Source organism: Cyprinus carpio, unplaced genomic scaffold (genome assembly GCF_018340385.1).
Source record: "Cyprinus carpio isolate SPL01 unplaced genomic scaffold, ASM1834038v1 S000006675, whole genome shotgun sequence".
Taxonomy (NCBI): Eukaryota; Metazoa; Chordata; class Actinopteri; order Cypriniformes; family Cyprinidae; genus Cyprinus; species Cyprinus carpio.
In genome coordinates, this window is record NW_024879293.1 from 1120726 (window position 1) to 1141522 (window position 20797).

Genomic DNA, 20797 nt, shown 5'->3' on the forward strand with positions numbered 1-20797 from the left:
GAGATAGAAGATTGTATTTATTTGAAACTAAATGATGTGTTGGTTTAATTTTCAATAGTATGTGTTCTATTATAGTTCTGTGGCTATAACCACCATCAAAATGTTCTACTAGGAACCAGTAACAAGACACACACCTTTTGAAGTTGAGATGGAATACTGTATTTTCTAAAAAAATAGTGTTAACGGATTCCAATTTAATTCAATAGTATGCATCCTGATTTACATATGATAGTAAAAGATGGCTGTAAATATTGTTCTCTGAACACGTAACAAGTCACACCCTTTGAAGTTTACATATCAACCTGTGTGCATTCTAAATTAATTTATTCAAACTTCGGAATGTCAGACTTGGTCAAGACAATCTTCCTCTAGGGGCGATAAACTGCACAATCTCTGTAATGAATGTTTGTCTATGAAACAGTAACAAGATTTAAATAACTTTTGTTGTGCTACAGTTCTGTGAATAAAACCAACAGCTAAATGTTCTTTTTATGGACAAATAATAAGACACACCCATTTGATTTTGAGATTTATTATTTATACATTTCACAAGTGAAGCATTTAGATGGAGTAATTGTGCTTTTTTTCTCTTCGTTTTGCACTTTGCAGACAGTCCCTTTCCTGCACTTTTTACATTATAAGGTCTATCAGTTATAATTCCTTAAGGCAGATTAAAACCAATAAAACACAGTGTGTGTGCTCTTCTACATTTGAAAACAATTACAACACAGTATGTCTCTTGTCATTGTGCTAAATCGTTAAATAACTATTGAAGATTTCCGAGGCTGAATCTCTGACAAAATGTCAAACGTCGAACCAACTTTATATCGGTGCTGAAGTCGCTATTACAAATAGTGCAGCGAGCAAGACTGTCATTATGTTTGACATTTATAAGACTTTCGTGTAGTCTGCCGTAAAATGTGTCTTATACTTGTTTGTTGCGCACACACGCACACTAGCACACACACGCACACACACGCAAGGTCTCTCGCTCCCTCTCCCTCTCTGCCGTGCGCGCGCTACACGGTTTGAACACTGTCTCTGTCTCGCATGCGCTTTTGCTCGCTCTAGATTCCGGGAGATTTTAACTAATTTTTTGGGCATCAGGGAGCCGCTATCAATATGCGGGAGACTCCCGGGACTTCCGGGAGTCTTGGGATGTCCTGAACACAATCAATAAAAGAAGCGCCTCTCACAAACACATCACAAAAACACCTCCATTCTTTTCAAACATCTTCTTCTTTGATGTTTAACGGTTGGCATCCAGATCCAACTTCAATGGTGCATTACCGCCGCCTACTGTACTGGAGTGTGAACCGGAGCTAGACAGAGAGAAACTAAAACTAAAATGAAGACTTTCTCTTTCCCCCCACCCTTTAATTAATAATAAAGATTTCCAAAAATTGTATTCTATATTCTATTTGCTATCCCTGTGTCCTTCAGGAAGGTAAATAAATGAGTACTGATATCATTTGAAGTTAATCCCAGAAGTGAATTCCCTTGCACCCCCAATTCCTTGTTTTCTTTCATCTTTATGCTTTCTTGATCATATTTTTGGCATTCAAGTACCACATGTTTAACAGATTCAATACTGTCACAAAATTCACATCTTCCTGATACATGCTTACCTAACATATGTAAGCACTTATTTAATTTCTTTCATCTTTACCTTACCCTTCGACTCCTTCCAGTGATCCTCTCTGTCCCAACCTTCTGTTGTATTCTGTCTCCCTTTCTCCTCTCTATCCCAACCACTCTGCCACTTTTTTCATAATTTCCATCCAGATTTTTGTTTTAGCTTCTGTTTTACTTATTAAGATTGATATTTCCACATTTTCTCTTTTACTGGCTTGTTTTGCCAAACCATCTACCCTCTTTTTCAAACAAGCTTCACGACTTCCTGATATACCGCAGGGGCTGCTGGGACTTGTAGTGCCCAAACCATGGACCCTTTACACTACATTAACATTCGAATCATTAACCGAAAAAATCAACCACATCAATACTGAGACAAGTTTCTTATGAAAATTAATAATTTTGCAAGCCTTAACTAAATAACTGGGAGGCATAGTTTTTTTTTTTTTTTTTTTTTACTTCATGTGGATCACAAACCTCAACAATCGGTTGATAAATGTAAACGTTATCGTGTTTTAGTCCAAAAAATAAAAAAAAAATAAATAGAAAAAAGTGGCTCCCCCGTTTCCCTTCATTTATTTTTAAGGCAGTCTTGTCGGAGGTTGATCTCGCCTCGCGAAGAATAGTTTATAAACTGTGTTCAGAGCAGATGTGTGTTTGACAGAATGCACTTTCTCACACTGAAGAAGCATGTTTCACACAATGTAAAGCAGCACGTCTTCATTACACACAGACATATAGTGCAGCTCTAGCAGTCTCTAAAACACTCGGTCAGTCAGATCAGAGGAAGTTAAAACCACAGGAGGAGCTGAGAGTATTTAAAGAAAGAGTTGAGAGCAAATAATGAAGAGAAAGACAGAGAAAGAGAAAATGTCTGAGTATCATCTGTGTCTGCTGGGACTGATCGCTCTCTCTTCACTTCTCACAGGTAAAGAAATCTGTGTTTTCTCTTCAAGACATTCAGTGGACTCAGTCTGAGAAAGAGTTCATCTGAACACCATCAGTTTATTCTTGTGTTTGATACAGAACAGACTGCATTATTCCTGAAACGCACTAAAACTAGACAGTTTCACTCTCAAACATCTCTGAATTATTCTCATATGAAGAGTGTGTTTGTGATTAGCTCTCTGATGAAGAACAAGAGTTTATTCTGGAGAGTGTGTTTGTAATAACTGGAGAAAAAGACTGTGATCTGAACCTTCTGCTTTTTATGCTGGTATATTTTATGTTTTCATTTATTAATATATAACATAATGATCACTCAGATATTCTTGTGTTTCAGGTGCCAGTGGAGTAGATGATGCTCATGTGTTCATCAGTTCTGGGTGAAAATGTCAGTCTGCGCTGTAATAATGCTCTTCATGACTGCAGATCAACTACATGGCTCTATAACAGATTCAGAGATTCAGGAACAGTTGAACTGATCACTGGAGGGAAAAAGAAGAAAGACACAGAGAGACATGAGAGACTGAGTCTGGGGTCTGACTGCTCTCTGAACATCAACAACATCTCAAAAGAAGATTATGGATCTTATATCTGTCAACAATGGTCTGGTGAGGGTGGACACCAACTAGAAAATGACACACATGTTTATCTGCATGTTCTTCAAGGTAATTTAACTTCTATGTGATCAGTTTAAAAAGGGCAAACTCTTCATTTAAACTCTCCTGATGATTGAAGAGTGTGTGATGTGTGTGTTATTGTGTGTTTCAGTCTCACAGACTGAGATCAGTGCAGGTCTCTCTGTGACTCTCTTCTGTCAGCTGTATTCATATGCTGGAGTCTCTTGTGATGATTGGATCCATTCTGAGAGAATTCAGCTGTTCTGGGTGAATCAGGCTGGTGTTAAACTGACGAGATCAGACTCCAGATATCAGATATCATCCTCATCAGGACACTGTAACATCTCTCTGAATACAACACTCCTGAATGAAGATCAGAACAGAGAGCGGAGATGTGAAGTTACTCAGAGAGATCAACTCAAGACCTCAGTCACATACACTGACAAGAGTTCAGGTGAGAAACCTTCCTAACTCAATTTCAGAAGACTCTCTGATAGTCTAGTGAAAATAAAATATACTTTATTGTATTTGTAATATATTCCCTGTTTTAATAGTACATTGAAAATATACTAACAGGTGAGAAACTTTCCTAACTCAAATAAAAAGCATTTGCCTATTTTCAGAATACAACTTTTGATACACTTTAAAACAACTGTAATTTAGTATATTTTCTACAAAATATTTTACAAAAAAATATAATTGAATTGAAAGTTCTGTTTAATTTTATAAGTATATTTATTTGCACTTTACTTAAATATATTTTATGGATATTTTTTTAACTGTGTGCTTAAAATGATCATTGTAACAATGCATTCAAAGTACATTATTTAATAACCTGAAGTTGTAGTATATTTTAAGTCACATTTTTGAGTAATTTTTAAGTTTACTTCTTCATGCTTGGAATTCACTTTATTACTTGGACATACATTGTTTTCAGAAAGTAATAAAACAAAATAAATAAAGTGAATGCATTATAAAGTGTACAGTCAAGTAAACACTGAAGTTCACTCAGTCTGCATTAATATTATATCATTGCATTATTATCACATATCATTATACATTTTATGGATAAATAAAGCTGAAAAACAACATAAACTGGCATTGATATCTGTATAAAGCTGCAGAAGAGGTTCCCCAGGAATCAGTTTTAGTCTCTTTCAGTATTGTCTGGAAGTGGAATGACATACAGTTTGTCTTTAGAGCTAATAATTACACATTTCCATTTGAGTGATTGAGGATGCACAGCAAATACATTTTGAGACACTCTATAAATGTTGAGGATATATTTAGCTGAACATCTCTAAAACATGTTCCTCCACACAAGCTCTTTATTTAAACACAGAATCTGTTTGTAGCTAAAATAAAGCCTACATAAGCTTTTATTTTTTAAATGTAATAACTTTTACTTATTGGCAAAATATATATTTTTAGTGTATTTTCTAAAAAGATTGAAAAACCGCGCCCGCTTTCTAGGAGAGGGGGTTCGGTGTTAAATCGTCAGCTGTCAGCAGGAAGTGGCTGCCACTAAAACCGGAAATCAGAGGAGGCTGCCAGCGGCAGCAAGACAAATAAATAATTATATACATTTATTATTTTTGATACTTATTTAAAGTATCAAAGGTCAGTATTGTATATTATTTAATTAAAAAGGTTTTTCAAATATAAACAAAGAAAAAATATATTTGGCTAAACGTTAATTTCCAGCTGAATGTTTATGTATGAATGCATGCGTGTACATCAATGTTTGTGTGAAATAAAGATAGGTACACAAACACTTTTTATATATATATATATTTATGAGAGGCACTTACAAGGTGTATGTTGTATATTTATTATAAAGGCTATATACACACACCTGCCTAAATGATCAAAAAGAGAGAGGTCTCAGCAATTACCTTTTACTTAAAATCCATAGTTTGCTGTTATATTTTTTACATTTGTAGTATTTCAAGAAGAAAACAATTATATATATATATATATATATATATATATATATATATATATATATATAGTATAACGTAGCTGTTAAATTTGTAACAGGCTTGGTATGTTGTCAAAGTCAGTGCTATACATTGTAAACAGTATAAAATACATCCAATAAGCAAGCAGACGGAAATATCAATCAGAATCACTAACAACAATCCTGAGGTATTTACAAGACTCTCAGATCAGAACTGATGAGTTATTACTCCTCCAGTCACTACAATCACTGCAAAACCCTGGATGAGTGTGCATCTCTCCTCGTTTTTCATCTTTCAACATAGTCACGTCTCCTTTATTTATACAGTGCTTTTAATAATACAGATTGTGTCAAAGCAACTGAACAGTATTAAATAGGAAAATACTGTGTGTCAATAATGCAGAAGGGTAATGTCACATTTTTTTTTTTAGGTTTTTTCTAGTTCATCATTGAATTCAGTGATGTCATCATGCAGCTCAGTTCAGTTTAAATAGTATCTGTGCAATAATTTGCAATCAAGTCAACGATATCGCTGTAAATGAAGTGTCCCCAACTAAACAAGCCAGAGGCGACAGCGGCGAAGGAACCAAAATAGGGCTCCAACTAACGATTATTTTGATAATCGATTAATCGGTCGATTATTTTTACGATTAATCGATGAATCGGTTTATGTACTTATATTTTAGTTTTGCCCATTTTTTTCCCCAAGTAAATTATTAACAAAGGGTCTTTATCATTCAACATAGACTTTTTAGAGATTTTAACCATTTTGCATTGTCATATCCTCATCAAAAACATACCTGGAGTTGTGTTTTATTATGTGTGTTGGTTATCCTTTGTCGAACTCTTCTCCAATCAAAAACACTGCCCCATACATACTCTAGCAAATTTCACAAGGAGGTTTCAAATAATGTTTTCACCATGGCAGTCCTTAGGGCTCCTAAAGTAGTTTAACATCCCGAACAAAGCTTATTAAGGAATCTTTCAGAACATATTTTCAGTAAATTGCATTTTATTATTTTTTCCTGTAAACACACAGCTTATACCTGGGAAACAGCTTTATAGCTTATGCTGTGAAATTGTAAACAATCCTTTGAATAAAGTGCCAGTGGCATGAAACCTGAATGGAACTCGCATTTTAAAGTAAAATTTTAAAGTAAAATCCATCAAAAGGTTGTCCAGAAAAAAAAAATTGGACACACACAAAAAAACCTGCTGTGTGAAAAAAGAGCAGTGAATACTTAGAAAAGAAGTGCATTTTAAATATACTCAAACATTTACCTCTCTCATTCAGTCATAATTAGGCTGCAAGTCTGAATTATGAACTGGTAAACGACAAACTGATCACATAACATGTTTGTAAAGCTTTAAATGTTAATTGTTAAAAAGCAACGTTATCAGCTTTTATGACTAAACATTTGCAAACAACATTGTACTGCAGAATCTGCACAAATAAGTCTTTGCACACCGTGATTTTCATCGGATTTAAATGTAGTGGTCCTTATAACAGTGCAAAATTAAAAAATGTAATAAAGCGATAAAATGTTAAACAAAACAGCTTATGCCTGAATTGACAGAAGTTCGACTACCTGTGGGAAATGAGCATAGACAGTAAAAGAAATGGACACAGCGACCCCGTTGGATTCAACGGAGACAAGTGAAGTCGATTAGAAGCACGCACTTCCTGGGGTCGAGCGTACTGCGCAGACTTAAACTCAGCTTGATGACGTAAATGTCACGTGAGCAACCTGTCTGACAATTGTAAGTCTTCTAATAGCTGTGCCAAAGAGAAATCTGAAACACCCACCAAATCTTGCAGACTATGTTGAATAATTTTGTCCCGTGTCTTTTCTGTAAAGTTATTCGCTGTCAAAGTGACGCCAAAATGAATGGGAGTCAATGGAATGCTAACAGCAGGGGGGGGTCCGCTAGCCAATGGAGGCGCCCAGGGATGCTTCAATAAAATATGAAACCCTGCCCCCTGGAAATGAGGCAGAACACTATTCACTCATTATTTGAGAAAAAACTTTGCATTGCAGTGCAAAAAGGTCAACATCATGTCCAAATGTTCAGGACTTAGGCTTGCTCTCTTTTTAGAGGCTATGTTTCCTGCCGCAGAAAACAGGTTACTCTTCTTTTTTGAAGGCTCAAAGTAAAGTTTTCCCATACTTTGGATGACTTTGTACGATTAGTTTTATCCTCCGCTTTTTTCTTTTTCTTTCTCGAGCTTACTCCACTGTGCCGCCTGCCTCACCCATCACGCTGAATGCTGCAGAGACGCTGTGCGTGAAGCACGTGACATATAAACGAGGCCAGCTATTGGCTATTTGCTGCTTCTCCTGCTGTACTGGCTGAGTAAAACCTCCGGTGGCTCATTACTGCCACACTTTGGTCACTGCAGATTTAAATTATTTAATAGTATATGTAATGGTATTTTATAGTAATTTGGCCCTCTATAATATCTTTTTAAGTGCATTCAGGCTATCAACTTTTACCTATCATGTGTTTCCGGGGAATCGAATCCCCAACCTTGCTCTTCGCAACGCAATGCTCTACCACTTGAGCTACTTGAGCAATTGGAGTGCTTTAAGTATATTTACTTTTACCTATCATGAGCCGCTTACGGCAAATAAATGTTATTTAGCAACTAATCGATGACTAAATTAGTTGACAACTATTTTAATAATCGATTTTAATTGATTAGTTGTTTCAGCTCTAAACCAAAACTCCATCGGTGACAGAATGGAGAAAAAACCTTGGGAGAAACCAGGCTCAGTCGGGGGGGGGCCAGTTTCTCCTCTGACCAGACGAAACCAGCAGTTCAATTGCAGGCTGCAGCAAAGTCAGATTGTGCAGAAGAATCATCTGTTTCCTGTGGTCTTGTCCGGTGATCGTCTGAGACAAGGTCTTTACAGGGGATCTGTCTCTGGGGCTATAGTTTGTCCTGGTCTCCGCTGTCTTTCAGGGCTGTAGAGGTCCCTTTCTAGGTGCTGATCCACCATCTGGTCTGGATACGTACTGGATCCGGGTGACTGCAGTGACCCTCTGACTCAGTGCCGGCCCGAGCCTCTTGGGGGCCCTAAGCAGAATTTGATTTGGGGGCCCCCCTCCCACCACGTGAAGTCACCTGTGCTTGAAGATTATTGACACAAATGTCACGCTATAATGTTACATTATAAATGAATACAGTGAGGTTATGTATTAATACAAAATAACTAATAAAAAAAAACGATACTTTAAATAAAATACTTTACTCTTAAACTTCTGAATACAAACTGTCACAAAACATGAAATAAATAATTTGCAAATGCAAATGTGCATTAAATGTGCAATCTTTTAAATAAAACCAAAATAGACAAACATTAATATAATCAAAAATAGAATGTTACAAAAAATAGATAAATAAATAATGAAAGCAACATAAGAATAGCAAGGGTTCAACAAGGACAACTGTACAACAATGGCCACAAAAATCGTTCCTTCCTAGCTTTTCTGGAGGCAAAGTCACTGATGACATCATTGTATGGTATTGCTTGGCCAACTTTGTTATTAATACTAATAACTGCAAGTCCACTTAGTCTTTCCTGGGCCATTGATGATCTCAAGTATGTTTTAATCAATTTTAGCTTGGAAAAGCTCCTCTCTGCTGAGGCAACTGTCACACGGCAGAGTGCAGGCTATCTGAGAGCTACCCAAAGATTGTGGTAAAGCTCACACATCTCATTTTGTGAGAGGTATGTGAGAAGCTCAAGGGCGGTCATCATAGTTTGGGGAAGTTCAGGAAGAGACCTCAATCTCTACAGCCAGTGCGCTACCATCAATATCAGCCTCCTCTCCACAAGAGAGTTTTTTCCCCAAGAAGCTGACATTGTTCCCTCCGGACCTTTCGATCTAGCTCCCTAAAATTGAGCAGCACTCCAAAGTTTTCTTTAACCTCACTTAGAGACTTAAATCTATCCTCCAACGACTGAATGCTACAGTCCACTACAGCATTTAAAAAGGACACTTCTAGCTTCTTCATAGCATCCACTATCGGCTCATCTGCAGCCTCATAGGCAAAGTGCCTTTTTGTAGAACGCAATGGCTTTTCTTTCAGCACTGCTTCTGTGTTCATCTGCTCACAAATTTCTTTTGCAGATGTCTGTGCATCACAGAAGCCTGTGTTTTCCGGTAACTGATGAGTTCGCCTTTGTTCTTTTGTACAAGGTTAACAGCTACATCAAGCTGCATGTTGGTTGACTGTAGAAGCTTGCTAGTGATGTTAATTTTAGACAAAATGTCACACCAGACAACACAACAAATCTGAAATCTAAATGAAACCTATTTCTTCCGCAAGGGAGTGGGCTTCAACAGCCACTACAGGGTCAGTCGCTTTATTTCTAACTTCTAGCAGGGCTTCCCTCACCTTCTCTGACAGGTAGCACAAATCTTCAATGCTTTTTATCCGGCTTTCCCAGCGCGTCTCACTCCAGGACTTGAGGGTGAGGTCAACAAACTTCCCTAAGATGGCCCGCCTTTGAGTGGACCCAGTGAACAAATTGTACAACTTCTCCACATTTCCAAAAACACAAGAAGCATCCGTTGATGCTTTAGCCGCATCTGACACTGTCAGATTTAGGGTATGAGAACTGCAAGGCACATAAAAAGCTCTTGGATTTTTAACCAATAGGCTAGTCTGCACACCTTTATTTTTTCCCTTCATATTAGCCCCATTGTCACAGGACTGCCCGACAATCCTGAAAAGGGATGTTCAATTCTTCAAAGCCTGTTAAGAATTAGACTGTACAAACCCAGGCCAGTGGATTCTGGAGCTATCAGAAATCCTAAAAAAGTGCTCTTTTATTTCTGGTGTTCTGCCCAGAGTGACTGTGCGCACCACAACAGACATTTTGTTCATGGTGACTAACATCAGGTGTACAGTCTAAAATAATTGAATAATATTTGCAGTCCTTGATTTCTGCCACCATTACCTCAATTATTTTGTCACTGTCACACTCTATCAGCTCATTCTGGATAGGTCTACCTAGGTACGTGTTGTGCTGTAATTCCACTATCAATTCGTCTGATGTGGTCTTTTAACACTGGGTCAAATTTTGCTATCAGTTCCACCTCTTTAAGGAAGTTCCCATTGTTGGCCTGATGCAAAAGTATCGACAGACCCTCTGAGTGCAAGATTCTTCTCTGCCAAAGACTGAATGATACTAATCAAATGGATGAGAACATCTCTCCAACATTTTTTTCTGCCTCCAAAAGGGCCATCTCTGTTGCATCAATAGTCTTCTGCTTAGAAAGATCGATGGCAAAGCCTTTCCACTTCACCATATTATTGCAATGATCTGGACTATTCTCATGCTGTTTCAGCAAAGCACTTACATTTACCCAATCACGCTGTCCCTCTGTTGACAGTTTTGTGGACTTTCTCGAGAATAATTTGCAACAGAAAAAGTAAACCGCATCTTTTTTTTTTTAATAAATTAACCAGCTTCGCTTGATTTTTTCCCCACTGACTAATTGTCTGTATGTATAGTGGTAGTGAAAGCTTCGTCCATCTGATTTCTTGGGGAAGGTGAAGGTGTCACTTACTGGCACTGGCCCTCTTCTTACCAGATCAGTCCTTTCTGAGTCTGACAGGAATTGTGACCATTCAACTTGGTGTCAACTGGAGGAGCTGTTGATCTATCTTGATAGCTGGAGCTTGTTGAGGGAGTGGATGGGAAATCTATAGTTATATATATATAGTTATAAATCTATAGTAGTGGGTGCAGATGTAGAAGGACCTGTAGGGACATTAGATAAAAAAATAGAATTATAACATAACACAGGATATTTTACAGTAAAGCTAACACAAAACAAAAACTGTTAGATTAACTGACCTGTCATGCCGGCTGAGGTTGAAACCGATGTATCAGTGAATGTAAGTGCTTGTAACTGCTCCTCACTTTCAGGTGCTTGTAACTCTGCAGTGGATGAACCTGCAATGATAAAATAAACAAACAAACAAATAAATAAATAAATAAAAAGCTATGTTAAATGTGTCATGTCATGTAACCATTTGCCATCAAGAAAAAACCTCACCTGCTGTATCATGAGCTGTGGAGGCACTGACACTTGAAACATCAGGGGCGGGTAGAGTTGGTTGTGCTCCAAAGTACTTCAACAGTGTTCCTGAAGAAAAAAAATAGCATTGCATAAGTGCAGAGTTGATCGAGCAGAATGAGTTTTGTTTTGCCATCATTACTACACAACAGGCATTTCCACACCAGTGACCACACCAAACAATTCATATTCTATTGGCAAATGAGGCATAATTGCAGTATGGTGAAAACTTAACATGGTGATCTACTGCAGCCTATAAATATGAGGATAGCACTGCTACATCACTCGCCACCATATTAATAAATAAATAATAAAGAAATAAAGAAATATGGCATCCCTTTCACTTAGAAGGTTAAGTTCCCACTTAAACTGATATCTATAATCAATACGTGAAATACACCTAGATAAATGTATATTAATAATGCGAGACATTTCACTGTTGATGGCGGGGATTTAACGTTAGCTCTGGTGATGGCTTATATAAGATCATGAGTCATGACTAGCTGCTACCTCAAGTGACTTGAGCACAATTTGTGCTGCTGCTGCACAAAAACATACTGTAAATAATCATGCAAACATACCTTTATCTTGCTCTTTTTTCTCATCCTCTGTTCCTTTTCTTCTTTCTCTTATCGGCACCAGAGGGATACATCCTTTTTTGTGACATGGCTTATTTATTACAGTGCACTTGCGCGCCGGCGCGAATTGTCAATGCACGCGAGGTGTCTATGCGCAATTGCGCATGACTCAAACGCTAGCAGACACAGCAGCAGTTTTCGGCAAATCAGAATTTTCTCGTCTCGAATTATTCATTTATTCATTCATTCATTCATTCATTTATATCACTTGTTTAAGTTATTTAATTGTAAAAAAAAAAAAAAAACTCATTGGGGGGCCCCCGCTTAGTTCGCTTATGCCTCGGGCCCGGCCCTGCTCTGACTTGGATACAGACTGGATCTGTGGCTACGGTGACCTCGGAATAAGAGAGAAACAGACTAATATAATTTAAGATTTTAAAATCTATACGATGTTTGATAGGGAGCCAGTGCAGTGTTGACAGAACTGGGTTAATATGGTCATACTTCCTGGTTCTAGTAAGAACTCTAGCTGCTGCATTTTATTATTCAGAAGAACACGGTGTGACATTAATACCTAAATTGCTTTATTAACAGTAGACATGCATGCACAGCCATATTAATGATATTCCCATTGCATTTTGTCATCATGTATCTAGCAGTGATCACATTTTCATGCTTAAATTTGCACACCTGGTAAGCAGTTGTTTGTAAACCTCATCGCAGGGCTGCAGTGTGTACATTTGAGGAAATCCTGGCGTGGCTCAGACTTGTTCTCCATTTTTGTTTACACTGTATATTGAGATGAGGAGCATACAACCAGCATTATTTACAAAGATAAACATTCAGACATGGTAACCGAGAAAACTGAATGGTATGGCAGCATTTTTAAACCTCTAATCAAAATATGTAAAAGAAAATACCATACTGTCAAGCCATGCAGCAGAAGTGTGCCCTCCAGAGACAGATTTAATAATGCAGCATCACCCTCCTCCAGGACCACGTGAAGAATAATGTCCCGACAGGACAGCATCTGGCAACTATTGGGCATTATAAACAAAACAAAAATATGTGCCATGGTTTTGTTCTCAAGATTGCACATCAGTAATGTTTTTTTCTTCTAAGGCATGCTTATAAAAGCTACTTCAATGTTCTATTTTAACTACGGCCTGATCCTGGCTTAATCCAAGCCCTGTCTGTGAAACCAGACCTAACAGTTGTAATAATGATGAACAGTTCCATTATATTTTGTATAATGATGAACAGTTCCATTATATTTTGTATATAATTTTTATAATGATGATGAGTGGTGAGTGTTGTCTGGAACACAGAACAGTTTTTCCCCAATGAAACAGAATTATACAGTATGTAAACCTGAACATAGATACAGTTCTTAAAAGAAGCATCAATAAGTTAATGGATATCAGACAATCTCCTGAAAGACTAAACTCACGAAATATATGGTTAGTGTTGCACGTGTATCTTCTGTAATTCCAGTCAAACAACTTTTGTTTATATTATTCAATAGACTGTTAACACGTTAACAAACATTAATATTTAATTGGTTACGTTTAAACGTAATTTTTGAAGTTAATGGTAGACTCCGAACATACTAACATCCAGTGGTGTGACTGGGGACAGTAAATCAGGCCGGAATTTGACTCCACCCCAGGCCACCTCTGTTGGTGCAGTCAGCACCACCCAGTTCATGTGTTCACCAGACTGCTAAACTTGTAGGCTAACCCTGTTAGTTGATGTATACATAATATGAATGGATAAATAAATAAACCCTCAAAAACTCACTAGGAATCCACCATCTATATCATCTTTCCTGAATCCCTCTCTCTCTCACTCTGCACATCTAGTTTTCTCTGCTATATGAAATAAGCACTTTCAGTAATCTATATTAATTATGCAGGCATCAATGTTATGGTCCCCATGATCACAGTCTACTACTGATATCTTATAAATCATAAAAGCACATATTGTCTAGAGGTATAGCCAGCATGTTTAGTTTTGCTTATAGTTTAAACTTTACCGGAAGGTTCCTGCTCTGACTCAAAAGCTGACACTGTCCACCCCGTTTTGTTTAACAGCAGGAGCACTTGGAGCACTATAGTGCTACTGTTCGCTTCCTTCGTCACCTTCAAAATAAATAAATAAACATTGTAGACTAGCCTACAATATGTAGGCTAGAAATGGAAAATCAAAAATTCTGGTCAAATTTGGCACTAAAAAAAATACTGTGTCCCCATGTAAAAACAGTGTGTGCTAGTTTGTCATTAAGATGCTCTTTTAAAAAACTTCTATCATTATATATAGTTGTAATCTATTTTTTAGAATAGTTTGTATCTATTGTAAGTCTCTTTGGATGTGAAGCGTCCGTCTGCCAAATGATTACGTAAATATAAGGGGTGGAACAGTTCAGCTTTTTCACGGTTAGGTTTGTTTCACAGTTTTAGAGTCAGTTTGTATGTGCTATGTTTATTGAAAAACGATACTTTCAAAAAATATTTATTTTATCATATTATTAAGAATATTCTAACTACAAGCAACAGCACACAATAAATACAATAGAGTAAAGCTACAAATAAACTAAACTGACTTTCAGGGATTTTAGGTAGGTATAGCATAGTTTTTAGGTACATAAAATTGAATATAAGTATGCACTAAAGAAATGCACTGATCCAGTGTTCGTATTCGTATTGAACAAAGAGTGAATGGTTTGGCCACGGGTTTTTGTTTTTTTTCCATCGCTGTTGTTGGAATGTCTGGGAAGCCAGAATGTTCATCCATCAACAGAAAAACATATATTAACCGAACCCTGGTTTGTTTTACGTGTTATTTATAGTAAACCATATTACAGCTGCTTGTGTCAGATTTAAGCTGAAACAGCGTTTCCCAGACGCGTGCCGAACCGTGTGTGGAGAACCGAACAGTTTGATTTTTTCAGTGAACGCCGTCCCACCCCTAGTAAATATAATGTAAATGTAATGCTGACCGACCTGCTCCCTTACTGGTGAACATGGCTGGGATTTGCATAACTTGCTGTGTCTGTGGCCAGGGCTTTTCTCCTTTTTATACGTTCCCGGTCTGCTCCTCCTTTGCTTTTACGCTCCGTTTCTTGCACGGTTTTCTAAGATTAAGATTTAATCTAGATTAATCTAGATTAAAATGGCTCATTTGAATTCTGCCGAAGGCATTCAAATTATGTTCAATAAGATGTACTTTTAGTACTGATAGAGCTGTGCTGCACTCAAACATAGTAGTTTGACTTGGACTCTTCCCCTGCGCTACATTGCTTGGCCCGGCATCTTCCCATTAGCTAAGGGATGCTTTTGCGTTTAGGTGCTACTGAGACTGGAAGAACTCCTACAGTAAAACTAATTTCGCATTGCACAAGTTGCAAAACAACCTTACGCCGTTTCACACATACTCCGTCTGCAGTGCGTATGCGTTGCATTTTTTTTTACGCACCCATGTTAACGGATTTCAGCGTTCACGCGGTGCGGTCCGTCAGTGCGTTCCAGGCGCGGTGCGTCTGCAGCAGTGTACCGAGTCTATTTTTGCTGTGTGCTGCATGCACTGAATTAAAATGACAGCGCATTGTTCGCGGTAAAATCAAACATGGATGACACGGAAATGCAGTAATTTCACAATAAATGTATACTTATTAAAGCCTACTGTGTTTCACACGCAATACATGGTTTTTGGCTAGGTTTAAAACAAGAAAAAGAGCACCTTTACATAAACGACGCAACATGAATAGGCCTATACACTTTTATGGAAGCAGAGAAAAACAAAGTTCATTTAAGAACCGTGCGATTGCTTGTAATAAAGATTTAAATGCAAAAGGCACAGAGAGTCGACTGGTTCTGTCAGCGGTGCCTTAATTTTACATATTTGCGATATCCCAACAAGAAAAGTAGGTTAATTGGTTGTGTTTAAAATGTTTTGCCGCTTGCTGCAGCTTATTTTACAAAACCTAGAAGTCAAATGCATGAATAATATGTTGTTTATATTTATTAAGTTTAAACTAATGTCTATGATTATGAAGGACTGTTACTGGTCTGTGATAAGAGTCACATTTTTTTTTTTTTTTTAACATGGTTTGAAAATATAGAATGATGAACAAATGTTGTGTTTGTGGGGAGCTAAACAGCCGCGGAATCAGTAGCGGACTGCAAACGCTTCCTGTGTGAAAGCACAATGAGTCCGTTGCTGCTATGCACCACACACGTAACGCACCCGGAGGTCCCGTAAGCGCGGTAACGCCGATAATGGCCCACCACTAATAAAAACACACTCGGAACACACGGAAAATAAGTCAAAAACTCTGTTGTGCAACTACACAACAGTAGACTGCTAAAGGAATCAGAATCAGAAATACTTCAATAATCAAGGGGAAATTATTTTTGTTAAAAACTCCAGAATATACGCCTCCTCAGCACGAGCGGGACCGATAAAATCTAAAACACGCAGGAGAGGCGGGACTTAAGTGCAGAAAGAACAGCCAATCATCAGCCGCGTCAAACTCAAAGACGGTGAGCCATGTTTGGAGGGACGGGAGAGAGGCGGGGCAGCCGCAGCGAGCGCAGACAAGAGCGGACAGAGAGAAACAGAGGAGCGACTGTAGTGTAGGCGTTTGTGCAAAAAACTGTGGAAAAAACTGCAGAAAAAGTGCGGGGTGAACCCTCTCACCGGGAGGAAAAGTGGGGTGTTAAAAAAACGGGTGCGACGCACCCTGTGATTGGGTCATGTGGTGGTGTCCTTTTCACTCCGCGATCGCCTGATTCGTAGATTCATAAATCCAGAGGTGCGAAAGTAACGAATAAATTTACTCGCGTTACATGTAATGAAAGTAGCTTTTTGTGTGTATTCTACTTTTTAAAGGTAATTTTAAAAACTGTAATTTTACTTTTACTTAAGTATATTTTGTTTGAAGTATTGTACTTCCAATACATTTTAAAAACACTTAATTACTGAGTTAAAAAAAAAAAAAAAAAAAAACAAAAAAAAAAAAAATCGCTCCCTGTAAACTAGTACGTCAGTACATAATGGGCACAGGAGGGCAAACTGGCGCTAAAATCACAAGAGAGATGCAGACGGACAAACCAGGCGTTAGTGGCTCATGACACCAGCTGAAAACTAAAACCCCGTCATATCTTGAAGCGTGAACTCGAAGGAAATGAAGTGAACCCCTGGCCCTATTTATGCTATATTATTGCAGTGTAATGCTGAGAAATTACTAGAGAGACAACAACTAGCAGTTATAAAAATTCGACATCACCCTTCGCAAGCAATGTAGAGGTAAACTAAATAACTGCATCGACTGCATGGGTGGTTTAAAATGAGCTTTGACAATTTTAGCAAGAGGTTTTTGCACAAATTAGGCCAAAATACATGATGTGGAGTGTGTGATATATATCGTACTTGCGATAATATCATAAATTGTTGTTTAATGATGTGCCTGCGCGCGCATTTATAGTGCGTTCTTCACCTGGTGATTTAGAATGATCACAAAATGAAGATATTAGGGGCAGAAAATTTACATAATTTATTTCACCCTATAGTAAATCAAAATCACACAATGGAATGCCTTCTTTTCTCCAAAAAACATTCATCATGATTATCTATATTATATATATATATCTATATATATGCATTTATATCTATATAATATATATTATATATATTACAACAGGCCAGTAAACAAGTTAATTAAGGTACTTGCGCATATTGCCTGTTTTTTTCTATTTCTATTTCTACAACAAAAAAAATAATTCCAAACCACAGCCAACCAGAAGCACAGTTTTGCGTCTCTGGAGCAATCATGACAGTGTTTCGTTCCTGAATGAATCAACCGTTAAATGATTCGGTTCACAATCGCAATGATTCACTTATTAACAGTGACGTTTTTTGCTGACAACATACTGGCCATTTAATTTAACATTTAAAGTATTTTTATTTTTTTTTTTTAAATAACTAATTCTTATTTCAAATGAGTATTAAACATTTTATGTCTTGTATATCAAAACATATATTCAGCATGTGTAAATGGAGGTTAAATGCATTCAAATGTACTGCACTAAACAGTGTGTCAAAATACATCTAAATGCCACTTCTGATGAAGCTTCTGCCTTTCTCTGCATTGAAAGATGGACTTTGTTGATACTGACTGAAATGTAAAAGATTGGTAACAGCCCAAATGTCTATTATTCTAAATAACTGATTCCTTTAATTAAAAACAACTAGTTTGAGATTAATAGACTATCCAGGGGTGCAATCCTGGAGGTCCGTAGCCCTGCAGAGCTTTAGTTATAACCTGCTCCAGCACACATATCATCTAGTTTTCAAATAAGGGACTAAATGGATTAGATTCAGCTGGAATCAGGTGTGTTTAATTAGGGTTATATCCTAAACTGTGCAGGACTTTGGCCCTGGAAGGACAATGAGTTTGACCCCTTGGGCCGCGCCATTCTGCCACCACCCCACTGTTAAAAGCTAACTAAGTAATTTTACTCTGAGAAATTTTAAAATGTAAAGCTACTTTTATTCACTTTATCTGAGTTCGATGTTTAGACTGGTAACTTTTTACTTGTACTTAAGTAAAATTAAATAATATAATGTTACTTTTACTGAGTAGAAATATTTTGTAATCTTTCCATCTGTGCTTTTGGCACTCCTTACCGGGACAACGAGGATTGTTCTTCAGTACCTTATCAGGGTCCCAAAGCGGTTTTTAAAGCAGGCGATCTTCTCGTCACTGATGGCATGTTGCCCATTACCCACTCTCAGCGGGGTATCCAAACTCTAACAAACCTTTCTACATCCTGCATGTAAATGGGGGTGCGCTTTTGATATATTCCAGGCTTTCCTCAACATCATGGGAATAATCCTCAGCTACAGCAATTCACAGTAGGCTATGTGCAGGGGAAATACTCGCCCATAACCTTGTGTGGGGGCTGGAAGCTGTAGCTTCTCCTGTGACTTAAGGCCAGGACTTGGCACTAAAAAATTCCTGCATAGAATTTATATAATACAGGTGCTTCTGTATTTTGAGACAAGTAAACAACAGTAAGTTGTCGAACAATATCAATTAAAAGAAGAAAGGAAAACAAAATGCATGCTGATGTGACGGCATTTGGTACCTTTTAAATCCTTATAGGCATGAGTTTAAGAGCAAAACAGATGGTGTCCAGAAAACTGTTAGACTAATGGAGAATTACGTTTATAAAGCGTTTAAATGAGACGGGAAGCATACAAGATTGCAACTGTGTGTACAGTTGCTTTAGACTACTGTGGCTCAAAACAGGTTTCTTTAGGCATTTTAATGTCCTAGAAATCATAAAATTAACTGAAAAGATACTGGCAGTATTCCCCATACCAAGGTAAATGTTTTCTGTCTGTGACTGTGTGTGGGGAAAATTGGACTCATTCAGCTGCACAGGGATATCATGTATCTGGCAGGTATCCCCAAAATGTCCTGTTTTCTGTCTGTACTGTGTGTGGGTGAAAATTGGACTAATTCTCTCACAATATATATGTCAGGTATAATTATTATTCATCACACCTAAAAATTAAAGAAGCACTCAGGTCATGATGAGTCTATGAAGGGATACCAGCTAACTTATTAATTCCAGTTTTATAATGTCATAAAGTGATTGCAATTTACAAAATCCCTCAGAATTAGAGGTTAGTCTCATGACACATGTTTTTTTTTCTGATTTTTTTTTGTGTTCTTGGGTTTTTTCTGTAGTGTTTTTTTTAGAAGTTTTATGATCTGATGTGTTTTATGAAGTTTTTTTTTTCTGATCTTGGATTGTTCAACACAGGTACAAGAAATTCAAGAATCAGATGAATGAATCTCACAATGATGATCGGTCAACAAAAAAATGTGCACAGAATTGCAAACATCTAGGGTGAAAATATAATCCTCAAAACAATCAAACCAATCTCTTTTTTTTTTTTTTTTTTTTGCGCGCACAGTGGAGTTGAACCAAAATTATTTCAATCTTTGCAAACAGAGATAAGATAAAGATATACTGACGACATGGCTACAACGTCCTCTTATTAACTCTGGATTTGGAGACACACCACGGAAGCTACAACGTCCTACTTTATTAACTTCTGGATTTGGGAACACAGAGGATGCTTCCGCACCCTAACTCTCTCTTAAGCTACAACGTCCTACTTTATTAACTTCTGGATTTGGGGACGTTCTAAAACTCAGAGGATCTCTACAGTTTCATGCAGACATTCCTATAGCCAACGTTCTGTCCAGTAATATGTTATTATTGAGAGTTAGGTCATGCTGTTGTTGTCGAACCTGCGTTATTCATGTTGCTAAACATTTTTCGGTCTGAGATTAGGATGATGTTAAGCCATAGTTACGTAGCCTATATGTATGTCTGATAAAGTTTCTGCCAGATTAGCATGAGCTAGCATTGCCTATTTAATGGAATGTATAATTAAAATTGATAATATTATGTTGTGGTGATTGTAAGGAAATACACCCATATAGGTTAAATGTTCGAAATGAAGTTTGGTACCTTCGAAACTTAAAAAGTGAGTCACCTTAATTTCATCAAGGCGTTCTAATCATACTACCACATTCGAGTTTCAATTTAACTCATTGGTGTCAATTTAAAATACTTAACTTGTAAACGTAAATACAACAACTCACACCTGAATTACTTGTAAAAAGATAATCAAAGGGGTGCTTCAGTTAACAGATATTTTGTTGCGGTATACGAAATAATTTACGGACATTCAAAAGCTATCCTCGAGACCTAATATATCACAATGTCAGGTGAATGACTTAGGGGTTGGCTATTTATAACATCAGGTGAACGACCACTTCTCTTGCCTTTCTCGCCCATCTGAGACCGACGGGTGTTGCATTTAGAGCCATTGTTTTGATTACAGGAGAGATAGTTTCAATCCGTCATGTTTTTGTGCAGGTGCTT

At 37.4% G+C, this 20797-nt stretch overlaps 2 pseudogenes; one reads left to right on the forward strand and one right to left on the reverse strand.

The window, feature by feature from the left end:
* The window catches only part of LOC109092172, a 1055107-nt pseudogene that overhangs the window by 326324 nt on the left and 707986 nt on the right, over positions 1-20797 (reverse strand).
* Positions 2506-3734, forward strand: LOC122144435 (annotated as a pseudogene).